This window comes from Cavia porcellus, unplaced genomic scaffold, assembly GCF_034190915.1.
Source record: "Cavia porcellus strain 051 isolate PalLab524CR breed Dunkin Hartley unplaced genomic scaffold, mCavPor4.1 scaffold_4, whole genome shotgun sequence".
Taxonomy (NCBI): Eukaryota; Metazoa; Chordata; class Mammalia; order Rodentia; family Caviidae; genus Cavia; species Cavia porcellus.
In genome coordinates, this window is record NW_026947487.1 from 25,366,468 (window position 1) to 25,378,898 (window position 12,431).

The following is a 12,431-nucleotide window of genomic DNA, read 5'->3' on the forward strand; positions in this document are numbered from 1 at the left end:
GTTATTTTGTCACTCTAGTGAATACCAAATGCTTGGCCGCCAATGTCATAATCTCTCCAGGAATCCCACCTACTTTTGCTGGAATTTGGAATTCTTTTAGCTGACTGAATTATTCCATTGATGTAGATTTCAATTCAATCTAACAACAACAAGGCACTATCTTGACAAAGGATACCCTTTGTTGTTGTTAGGGGTTTTTCTGAGTGGAGCTTTTTTTTTTTTTTTAATAACTTTTCAGTGAGATGAATTTGGAGAATAGAATTATGAACATCTGTCCAGTCTAGGCAGAGAAAAAATTTCATTGTAGAGGCTGAATTTACTTCTCACTAATGAATCTTTTCATGAGATTAAAAAAAAAGATTTTCAAAGAAAGGAATTAATCACAGAATTAGCAGAACAGATCACACTGTTAAGGGGACAGACTGAAAATGAGAAAGATATAAAAAATTGGAGGCAAGAACAGGGCTATAACGTACTGACAAGGTTAGGGTATATGAATAAACAAAGGTAAAATAGAGTAGTATCAAAAGGTGAAATGATCAGAGTCATTTATGAAAATTCAGAAAACCCTTTGAGGAGTTGAAAATCACTGAACTGAATCTTGAGCAGTGAGTAATATTCTTCCCCACAATGATGGAGAGGAGTGGCCTATGCAGTGAAATTAAAATTCATATGATAAAAGAAAGTGAAAAAGAAAAAGGAAAATATCAGACAATTTGGAGACAGATAAGTAGGAATTTATAAGGGAGACATATCACAGAAGATAATCAAAACAATAGACCTATTATGTGTACTTTGTCAAAGTCAATCAATTCTCTGATTCTTCTGTTCTTCTAGCTGGGCACAATTCATGCCTACATTGTCTACGTGGAGTTGGTCCCAGATCCTCTAAGTAATAGGGTCCAATTCCACCAGCTCCATTTCTGTTATAGTTACAAGGGAGATTCTCACAGTTCTCAACCAGCTGCATATTCAGGGATTCCCACAACCCATTCCTCAGGTTCAATAATTCACTAGAATAACTGACAGAACTCAGGAAATCAACTTATATACACATACTGGTTTATCGTAAAAAATATAACTTGAACTACCCAAATGGAAAGGATGCAAAGGACAAGGCCTGGGTATTGGGAGTGGGTACAAAGCCGTCTCCAAGCACATCCCTGTGCTCATCAATGGAGAAGTTCTCTGAGCGCTTGTTGTTGAGGGATTTTCCTCACAGGGTCATTATGTAGGAATGGTTGTTAAATCCTTGGCCACTGGGGACTGAACTTCCTCTGTAGCCCTCTCCACTTTCTGAATGTTGATGGAAGAATAAGGGAGTTGAAATTATCAAACCTTTAATCAAGGGTTTAACTTTTCTGTGATCATTTCTTATGCTAAAGCTCTTTAAGCCCCTTTCTGACCTTGGGTCATTTTAGCTTACAGAAAAATGCGTATCACTTAGACAATCAAAGGGTTTCAGAACCTCTGTGGCAGGGCCTCTCTCTCTCTCTCTCTCTCTCTCTCTCTCTATATATATATATATATATATATATATATATGTATGTATATGTATATATATATGCATCTCAATCATATAAAATTATATTAACTATTAATGAAATAACACTTTACTGTCTAATATGACTGACATGGCCATACATATAGCTATTTGAAGTTGAATTAATTAGACAATTACAATGCAGTTCTTCACTTGTATTAGCCACATTTAAAACACTTAAAAGTCACAAGTGGATTGTAGCTATCATTTTAGATAGTTAAGACAAATTTAACCCAAAAGTTCTATTAGACAATGTTGGAAAAACAGACTAACAAGATTTTTAAAAATATTTAATTATTTATTTGCCTACTTGGGGAAATGCAGTACTATATATTATATATTATGTATTACATATATCGCATCTCAATCATTTTTAGTTGCGTTTTCCTTTCCACCCCCTCATCTTCCCATCTCCACAAAATCTACTGCCCTATCTTTAGCTCTGTTGGGATGATACCTAGAAGAGGTATATCTGTGTCAAATGCAATTTCTATTTTTAGTTTTTTAAGGAATCACCATACTGATTTCTACAGTGGTTGTTTACAGCCTCCCCAAAATTACAGAAGCAATTTTTTCCCCCATAACCTCACCAGCTCTTGTTATTTTTGAGTTCTCAATGATAGCTGTTCTTTCTGGAGTAAGATGGAACACTAGTGGTTTATTATTATTATTTGTGTGTGTTTGCAAAATGAATATTCATTGTAGTGAATTTGTACATATACATATCACATGTTAATGATGATCTAAGATTCTATCTTAAGAATGTAGGAAGTGAAATGCCAAATGTTATGAAGTAGAAGGAAGGAAATAAAACTAAGAAGTAAAAAGAAAGAAATAAAACTCAGAGCAAAAATCAACAAAATTTATAGCAATACATTATAAAACCAAGGGTCAGGATGATGCTAACTGAACTGGTGATGTCATAAAGGACCACTAGTCTGAGGAGACAGAACACCCTATAAATGTCATCAGGACTTTGCTGAAAATAGCCACTAAGTAAGGGGACTTGACAACATTTCCTCTCTGCCTATGTACAAATGAGATTGTAAGGTTTGAATATTTCTAACAGCATTTTGGAATTTAAAATATTAGCACAGTCTTATTTGTTCAATGCAGAGGAGTGCCCACACTTCTCTATGCTTCTCATTTCTCTTTTTGCCCATTTAGCATATTGACCAGAACCTCTACTTGATGTCTCACTACCGTTATCCTCGTTGGTTCTCTGCAACCTATAAACCCAGGTAGACTCCATTCACAATGCAGTGCGTGTAGTTCTGCACTTGGTGTTAGAACAGCATCTCCAGGAGAATGCTATCGGCTGTTCTTCTTTCAGTTTAACTTGCTGAAATTTGCAAATGGCACGTGCATTGTAAGACATTGGTCAAAGGATATCAAGGGTTATGCAGAATGAGTACATTATGGAGATTCAATTAATTATAGTATAGGGAATCAAGTTCACAATTCTGAATTACATATTTGGAATTTGCTAGGAGAGTGGCTCTTCAATATTCTCACCACACACACAAAAATGTAACTACTGAGGTGATAGATGTTAACTAGCTTGATTGTGCATCATTTAAAAGTGCATACATACGTCAAGACATCAGATTACCCACCTTAAATATATCCAGTTTCTACTTGTCTCTTATACCTCAATTAAGCTAGAAAGAGAGGAAAGTTGTAACTTGGTATATAGAAAATGGCAAGTCTATCAGTGAATTCATGACTTCATGCTTGCCAGGCAAGTGCTTGTGCTGCTGAGCTAAACCCCCAGCTCTTTAGTGAAGCTTTGGTGTTGATTTCCAGTTGAATATTTTTGTTGAATTCTTTTTCTTAAGTGATATGTAAAACTCAATAAAAGTTTACATAGGGAACAGATAAGCAGTAAAATTTTATTTTTATGTCATCCCACCATAATGACATTCTTTTGCTCCTTTGTGCTTTTCTTTCTTTCTTTCTTTCTTTCTTTCTTTCTTTCTTTCTTTCTTTCTTTCTTTCTTTCTTTCTTTCTTCTTTTTCTTTCTTTCTTTTTCTCTTTCTTTCTCTTTTTTCTCTTAAAAAGTATAAGACAAAAACTTTATTTTAAATGAATCTATTGTCATTTAAAACTAGAAAACACTAGAACAATTTGCTGCATAGCAATTTGTGATGTATACAGGTTTGTCTGTGTCATAGGTCAAATATCATCCACTGAAATATAAAACATTCAATAAGAAAGTCTCATCAAACATGATCTTTGTTCAGTCCAGCATTATGTAATATTATCTTATATCAGCATTATCTAAAGACTCCACTTTACAGGAGATGAGATGAAAGGACAGAATGAACACATCTTTGAGTGAAACAGATCTGGTTTCAAAAACTAGCTATACCATTTAGTATTTGTGTAATTTTTTTTTTAAGTGCTGGGGATCGAACTCATGACCTCGCATTTGCCAAGCAGGCACTTATGCCACTGAGCTAAACCTCCAGTCCCTATTTCTGTAATCTTGGTTAAGTCCATAAAGGGGTGTAAATTTCAATATTCTAAATACCTACTTCACAAGGTTACAGTGCATTTCTGAAGAAATTATATATGCAAAGTGCATGGCACATAGAAGGCCCTCGACTCTATAATACAAATACTGTGAGTGATTAGTAGTTGCTTTCTGAATTTTCAGAGGACCATTATAACAGAACGAAAAGAGCAAAGACCTTGTAGTTGCACGAAAACAGACTTCACTTTCTTTTGGTATGCACTGGAGCCCGGACTTGGGGCAGATCACCATAACACCTTAGTTTCTGATTCTCCATGGAGTGGGGAAGTAGACTAGTCCTCAGTTACACACCTACAGACACATGAAAACTAAATGAGTTTAAGATATGAAAACTTCTAGCACACTGCCGGGCACAGCAAATGCTCAATTAAGCTTCAGTTTCAGCGTAATTATGACATTAAGACTGTTTATTAAAGAAAAATTTTTACAAAATGCCCTTTATTTTCACTGCGTTCAAATGATCAAAGCCTCTGGGATTACAATTGAGATTGCAGGAGCTCAAATCAATTTCTGCTTCAAATGCTGGATATTTAATTTCATCTCTGCCTCTGTTTATCAGGGCTAGGAAAGTAAATCTCACTGTTCCCCGCACTGCAAGCAGAAGGATGTTCATGAGCTCAATGGAGGTTATTTTTCATGGCTCCAACAGCCATATTTTTATGATTGATGTTGTTGTTTTAAGATTCTTTAAAGTTCCATTCACAGAATTCACATTTCACGTTATTGATGTGTATTGAATTTGCCTACGTTTTGATGCACCAGAATATATAATCAGTAGATACCAAGTAGTGTAATTTATTTGTTTAAAATTCTGTTAGCTTAATTTTCTTGTTGCTAGGGGCAACCAACAACAGACTAGATCTAAAATGACAAGCAACAGCCACAATGATTGCAGTCTGTGTTTTTATCTTTCCCCAGTTGTGGTTTCAAAATAGCCTGTCTATTGCCGGTAGTCATAAAAATGATTGCTGTATATGCCACCTCAGACATATTAGCAAACCATCCCTCTAAATAATCCTGCCCACTGAAGAACCTCTTCCTGAGGATGAGAGAATCAACGTCGGGCTACATCAACTCTTCCTATATTAAGGGAGATGTTGCTATTTATATTATAGAAATTATTTCCCAAATTGAATTTTTGGAGATGTTGCTATTTATATTATAGAAATTATTTTCCAAATTGAATTTTTTATTAACTGGTATTCCTCATATCAGCATAATATTATGAGAAGTAGCTGTAATATTTACATGGTTTTTTGAAAATTACTTAGTATCTCTTCTTATAGTACTATATAATCTAAGAATTTAGTGATTCTGGTACAGTGATCTACTAAAATCTCTAAAGGAGAGTAAAATAAAAATACACTCTTGGCAGAGCTTTTTATAATACTACAGCGAAATTCTTTTAGACTGCTTTCCAAGGACAAAAGAAGAACATCTTTGTAAGCAGTAAAATATTAACTTTACAGAAGCAGGAGACTCCTTTGGGATGTTTCTGGTTCTTTCAAAATTGAACCTGATGTGCAACGGGAAAGACAACCCCAAATCCAACAAAAATCCACACTAGAGAAGCACATGATGTAGTATAATTTTGCTCTTCTTCTAATATCTTATTTATTTGCAAGTCAATAGGGAGAATTTTTTAGTACTCATTTGATCTCTGCAGGCTCTGATGCTACATATCTGGTTTCTGGAGTGTTATAGTCACATGACCAGGACTTCCAGAGAGGTTAGGCTTATTGGATTTACAATAAGACTCCTCTTGATTGAGAAACCTCTTTGGTGAGAACCAGTTGTGTTCTGAGTAAAGACCTCCATACTGTATGGTAGAGGGCACTATTCCGTGGGATGCTGAAAATCTAGTAGATAGTATTGCTATAGTATATAGTATAGTAATATAGTATAGCTATTGGACCAGAGTATTTCTTAATCAGTTGGGAATCTATGGAGGCCACTTCCAGATGAGGGGAGTTCCTAAAATGTGACACAAGAAGCAGGGAGAGCCTCTGAGCTGAGAAAGGAAAGAAGACAGGTAGAAAGCCAAGAAGAAGCATGGGGAGGATCACAAGTGTGACCTATTTCACAAATTTTCTTGAGGCTGAGATTCCAAACTTTCTCTAATTAAAATAGTGCTATGAAATTTAGTCTAGTCAAATTCCCCAGTTACTGCAAGTAACAGTTCCTTCCTCCTTTGCCTTCCTTCTAAATTTCCACAGTGCTGCAATCCTTTGTTGATCCTTTTGCTTAAATTTGTTCCAGGAACTGAAGATTGCTGGGCCAGCCAGGAATATCTGCCAGCAAGTGCTGCCAGGATGAAGGCTGGTAAAGAAAGGATGACTCCTCATCATCTCTGCTTGACCGACTCCTAATCTCTGCTTGCCTCTTCACTGCCACTAAGACTAAAAGTGGGTTAGAGCCTCTGCATCTCTAGGTCTCACACTGGGCACAGTATCTATTATTAAACTAAGAAACAAGCTCATCTCTGGAAAGAAGAATTTGGCCCAGGTCCTGCTCATCAGGGGCTCATTCATTCACTGGGCACGTACTCTTTGAAGCACTGCTCCCCACTGTGGTTCCTGTGAATGGAACAAGGTCCTTACCTAATGGGGGCCCACGGTAATGTGCTCTAGCTCAGTTATCTCCATCCATGACATGCAGTGAAGCACGGTCACACTTTCTCACTAGTTTGAAGTCCTTTCTATTCCTGCCTCCGTCCTTGGGCGCCTACTTTCACTGCATTGCTTGGACTTTGACTCATCTACTTAAGAGTGATGCAAGTCCCCGAGCCAGAGGCAGGGGATTTCCTTAGAAAATTAGCTGCTGCTCAGCTGGGAAACTTGTTCTTTTTAATAGCGTTCAAAAGTGACATTTAAAACAATTAGCTGCGCTGGCACAAGGTGCAATATAAGAAAGTATTGGCCTCAGTAACTAAGATTATTGAGAATGTAAAAACGTGACACAATGAATTTCTTTTTTTTTTTTTTTTTTTTTTGTCTTTTTCATTTTTATCAGTACCGGGGATTGAACTCACGACCGCCTGCTCGCAAGGCAGGCACTTATGCTGCTGAGCTAAATCCCCAGCCCCTCACAATGAAATGTTAACATGAAATGAAAGCTTTATATGTTTAGGATACTGATGTTTAAAGGTGCATATAGGTTGGAAGGTACTTGAGAACTAAAGTTTTTTGAAACTTCTAAATAGGGACTTTTATCACATAGCACAAAATCAGCACTATATTTGTGGGATGGATAAATGAATAATTTTTTTTATTTTACAGAGATATATCCTTCTCCTGAACCTACTTCTCTTGAGTCAATATTTGTGTAACATACAGCTTTTTAGTGCCTATTTACTGTTAGGTACTCCCTTGGGTCATAAGCATAGAAAAATGAATGAAACATGAGACAGACTCTTATAGAGATCACAGTCTAGTATCTGAAGTGCTTAAATCTAAAGAGCAAGGCTGTTTGTGTGTACAGTTTTTCACCTCTGGTAAGATTTTAAAATCCAACTTTAAAAATTTGACTTACTTATCAGGTTTCATGCTTTTCCTCTCAATAGCTCATTTCTACAAAGTCTATGTAAGCCTTGAATTTTGAGAAACCTCAATGCAGCATTTTTATGAACTTGAGAACTCACATCGTCCCTCCTCACTCTATTTCTTCATTTCATCCCTCTTCTCTCTCATTTCCTTTCTTCCCTCCCTCCTTCCCTTTTCCCCTCCCTCCCTCCCTCCCTTCCTTCCTTCCTTCCTTCCTTCCTTCCTTCCTTCCTTCCTTCCTTCCTTCCTTCCTTCTTTTCTCCTACACTGACTTTTTCCTTCAATATAATGATCATGACGTGATTACCTAGTATTTGGACCAAAATTTGAGGCTTAGTGGATCTCACTGGGCTAAAATTAGGGTGCGTCAGGTTGTGTTTCCTTAGGAGCTAAGCTTTTGGGGTGAATCCACTCCTTGCCTGTTTCTCCCTTTAGATGATACTTGTTTTCCTTAAATAGCTGCTTTATTCATCTTAAAAGCTGGCACTGGCCAGTTAAATCATTCTCATGCAACCCCATTTTGACTGTTTCCACCATCACCATCCCTCTGTGACTCACACGTTTGCTCTCCTCTTTCCTATAAGGACCCCCGTGGTTATCGGACCTCCTGGATACCCATGTCAAAGTCCTTGATTTAATCTCATCTCCAAATCTTTTTCTTTTTCCTGTGTGAAATAAAACATTTGCAAATTCCAGAAATTGGGCTATAGATATATTTGGTAGTGGGAAATCACATTCTGCTTGCCACCAACTTACAGAGCTCTTAAGAAATAAAATTCTTAAATTTTTTCTGATTGAAATGATGGCTACAAATCTGATTCTGATTCTCTCTCCAAATACTGACCTAAATGCTTGATGGATCTTTCCTAACTGAAATCTAGTCTAGTAGAGCAGTGCCCTATATAATAGTTTTGTGGAAAAGTGCAGGACTCTGAAGACCAGAATGTATATGTATATGTATATGTATATGTATATGTATATGTAGGCAGGTAACACATATTTTTGTGATTTAGAAGTGAACTCGATGCTATACAATGTCACCTTTTGTTTTAGCACTTTAAATACTAATTTCACACAACTAGATGACTTAGTGCATGAGTGCTATTTTATGTGTTATAATATTTTGTCTCTGTTTTGTTTCTGTACTTTTAAGTTTTTCCTGGGAACATTTAGGAAAACTTTGTCATTTTGCCTTTGCAATGACAATAACAGGTTTGGGGTATAAGCACTGAAGTGATGTCCTTAAAATTATTCTATGGAGGTGAATTTTACATCAGCATGGTTTTCAAGAAACAGCAAATCATTAACAAACATTTACTATGTCAGTCTCATCCATCCCTAGGAAGGAAATGTAGTTCTTGTTCTTGAAGGATGTGTGGTTTGCTAGGAGAAAGAGGGCATGCACAGAGGAGGAGACAATTAGCAACCAGTGAGAGCAGGACTCATGCTAGAAATTAAATAATGGAGGTTCAAATCTTATTAGTAGGCAACATTCAGACTTTAAACATTTTAGCAATGCCATTTTCTTGAGAGATAGAAGTTAATTTTACTTGCTTAAGTTTATATTTTAAACAAAGAAAAATCATAAACATACTGAAATAAAATCTCTAACTTGAAAATCTTCAAATTTGCATACAGATGTCTTCTTGATGTTGTATTAAGATAGAACTATTAATAAATAGGAGACAGCATACAGAATGTTAAAATGAGTACTTCAGAGATTAAAAAGTAAAAACCAAATGCATTTTGATTAGTGAGATTTTTGTTAACAAAATGCCATTAAGTAACTCTATTCCAGGGAATGTGAGAACATAAATGTGTGAGAGGAGAAAAAGAATAAGATAGTTGTTGCTCTTGATGAGTAAAGATGATATGCAGGTCATAACACTCAGTTAAAAGTTAAAAACAATGTGTGATTAAATCATATATAATATACACAACTATGCAGTTATGGAGATAATTACATTAGGAATTAATCAATAGGAAAGTTCGAAGAGTAAGAAACTAGTAGTAATTCATCAGTGATTGCCAAGTACAGTCATTTTAAAGAAAATTCTACTTTAAACATGTATCATCATCCTGGACCCCTTTGATGGAGTTCAGTTGGGCAGCCTTAAAATAGTCCCTTGGTATAAGATATGATTAGATTTGTGACAAGGTCTGCTTTTGCTTGTTTACTCATCCTGTGTTGACTTAGTTCATAGTTGTATGAAGAATCTTGGTCAACCAATTAATGTAGAATTGCTATTTTCTCAGCTTAAAGGATGAAACATTTACTTTCTGTATGAATGTGACCAAAATTAGGGTTATGTATATTATACGTGGCTACAATAATGAGCTGGGACAAGAATGAAGGTCTTTGAGAACCGTTACCTGTTAGGACAAGGAGATCAGCAGCACATACCACCTTTACCAAACCACGTGGACGCATAGTTGGTGGTTGGCAATAAAATTCAATAGTAGTAATTGTATCTATATGAAACATGATAACTTACTTATTTTTTTTTGCCACATAAGTTCTTTGAGGTCAGGTAAGGTTGGGAATTACCCAAAATATGCGCTGAAAAGGACTTCAAAAATTTTATATCAACTTTTTTGTTTAAGAAATTGAACTCCATACATGTGGCTGTGAGTCCCGCTGAAGTTCTGTGGTGACATGAAGAAGCTGACAAAGTAATGGCCCAACGTAACTATGTGCCTGATATTTTTAGAACATTCACATATGAATGGCATGAACACTGTAACATCAAACTAATACTGTATGGCTTCCCTTCTATGAGAAACACAAAGTATAAATAATTTAAAAAGCAAAGTAAAAGCCAGATAATAGGAAAAGAGAAAAATAGATCTTCTGAAAAAGGGAAGGGGACCAAGAGATAGAGGGAGACCAGAGGGAGAAGGAAAGAGGAAGGGAAAAGGATTAAGATATGCTATGTACGTGAATCAACTCCCCACGGTGAATGTAATTATTATATACTGCAAACATGTACTAAGCAAACTTAAAAAACATTTCCTGTGAAAGAGATATGGGATAAGTCTTTTGAAGTTTGAGTAATAGACTATTGCTTGGATGAAGTGAGTTGAAGATTCTAAATTTTATTCATAAAAGTATTTTTGGTTGTCATTTCCAATGAAGAAAAATGGTTGCTTCTGAAAACAGTTTCAATTGGTTATTCAGTTGATTTTTTAAAAAGAAATTTGTTTTCAAGATTTCCTATATTTGATGCTACACATTCTTTCCAAGAATTAAAGTAATTGAAGAAAATGAAAATTGGGAGTATATAGCTGACATCAAAAGACTGTCTGACTTATGCAGAATTCCTGCTTATGAGAAAGTGATTTTGGCTTGACATCCAGAGTAATTGTCTCATTTACCATATTATTGTTCAATTTGTTACTTATTTTATTTGGATCTTCACTCAGTGTGACAGAACTGGAGGGACTGAAAATTTGATTAGTGATTTATTGTGGCCAGTCTATAAATGTGGTGAATGGCTGGAACTTGGGAGAGCTAGTGCCTACACTATGAAATTTTATGCTTTGTAATAGCTGAGTCTTATGAACTTTGGGAATATCCCATTAATTCTCTTGTTATATTAACACTGAAGTTTCCTGGAAAGTGATTATACAGTTATATTATTAACTTGAAGATTTTAATGTGCATGGTATAAAAATTTTGTGCTCATTACTGTCTATTGTTAGCAGAAAATTGGCAAGTTAGAGCAAATGGATGCTAACTTGACATATTGATTGAAATATAATAAGGCGTTAATACAAGATTTTTGTAGGAATTTTATGTTTTTTGCTTTTTAAGAAAATGTGGGCCTCTTTGGGTTTTATGTATACTTCCCCCCCCACCACTCCTCCTCCTGCCTGGCTTTACTTCTGTTCTATACTTAAACACTCAAGTGAATATGTGGATGTATTGCTTCTTACGTGTTTGTATCTCAATAGCAGTTAGACTGGAGTTGGAGTTTTGCAAGAAACTGTTGATAAAATAAGGATAACACCATTAACCTTACATATTTTAATAATGTTCATGAACATAAACAAAATCTCTGCTGCTTAGTAAGTGCTGAGGAAATGAACTGGGATGTATACTCATCCATGTACATGTCTGTGGCTTTTCTACGTTTCCCTTCAGGTTGAATAATCAAGAAATGTTGCCAAATAACAGATAACTCAGCTGCAAACACAAGAGTACACGCTGGAAATGGCTTGTAAAATGCAAGCCAGCTGGCTGCACTAGAAACGGTCTCAGGAAAAGAAGCCTTCTTCATCTAATTCATAAATGGGAAATTGAATCTCCAGGCTTAACTGGCTCGGTTTTATCTCTCTTTTTTGTTTGTTTGAACTATGCTTTGTTGGTTGAATAACTGTGACAACACTGAGATGGTTCATGAGTAAAGCCAGGGCTGCACTTCTACAAATAGTGCTATAATTACCTCTAGGGAAGAGCCTGAGATGATCTCATCTTGGAAACCCTGTGCGAATGGTGTGGCCTCTAGCCAGTATGGTAGATACGCAGCAAAGGAAATCTTATCCTTTGCTTGTGAGTGTGTGCACCTTATGTGAACAAATGATTATATGGTTAAATACGCAGTGTGACTATATCTACAGTATACACCACACACACACACACACACACACACACACACACACATACAGCATTTATTTCCATATTCTTTTATACTCTCCCCAGTACCACAGGGCTAGCAAAACCTGAGAACCTTATTTCCCAGAACCCCTTACTTTCAATATTCAGGGTATAAATTATGTTGTCTATAAAATGCATATGTTCAAAATTTC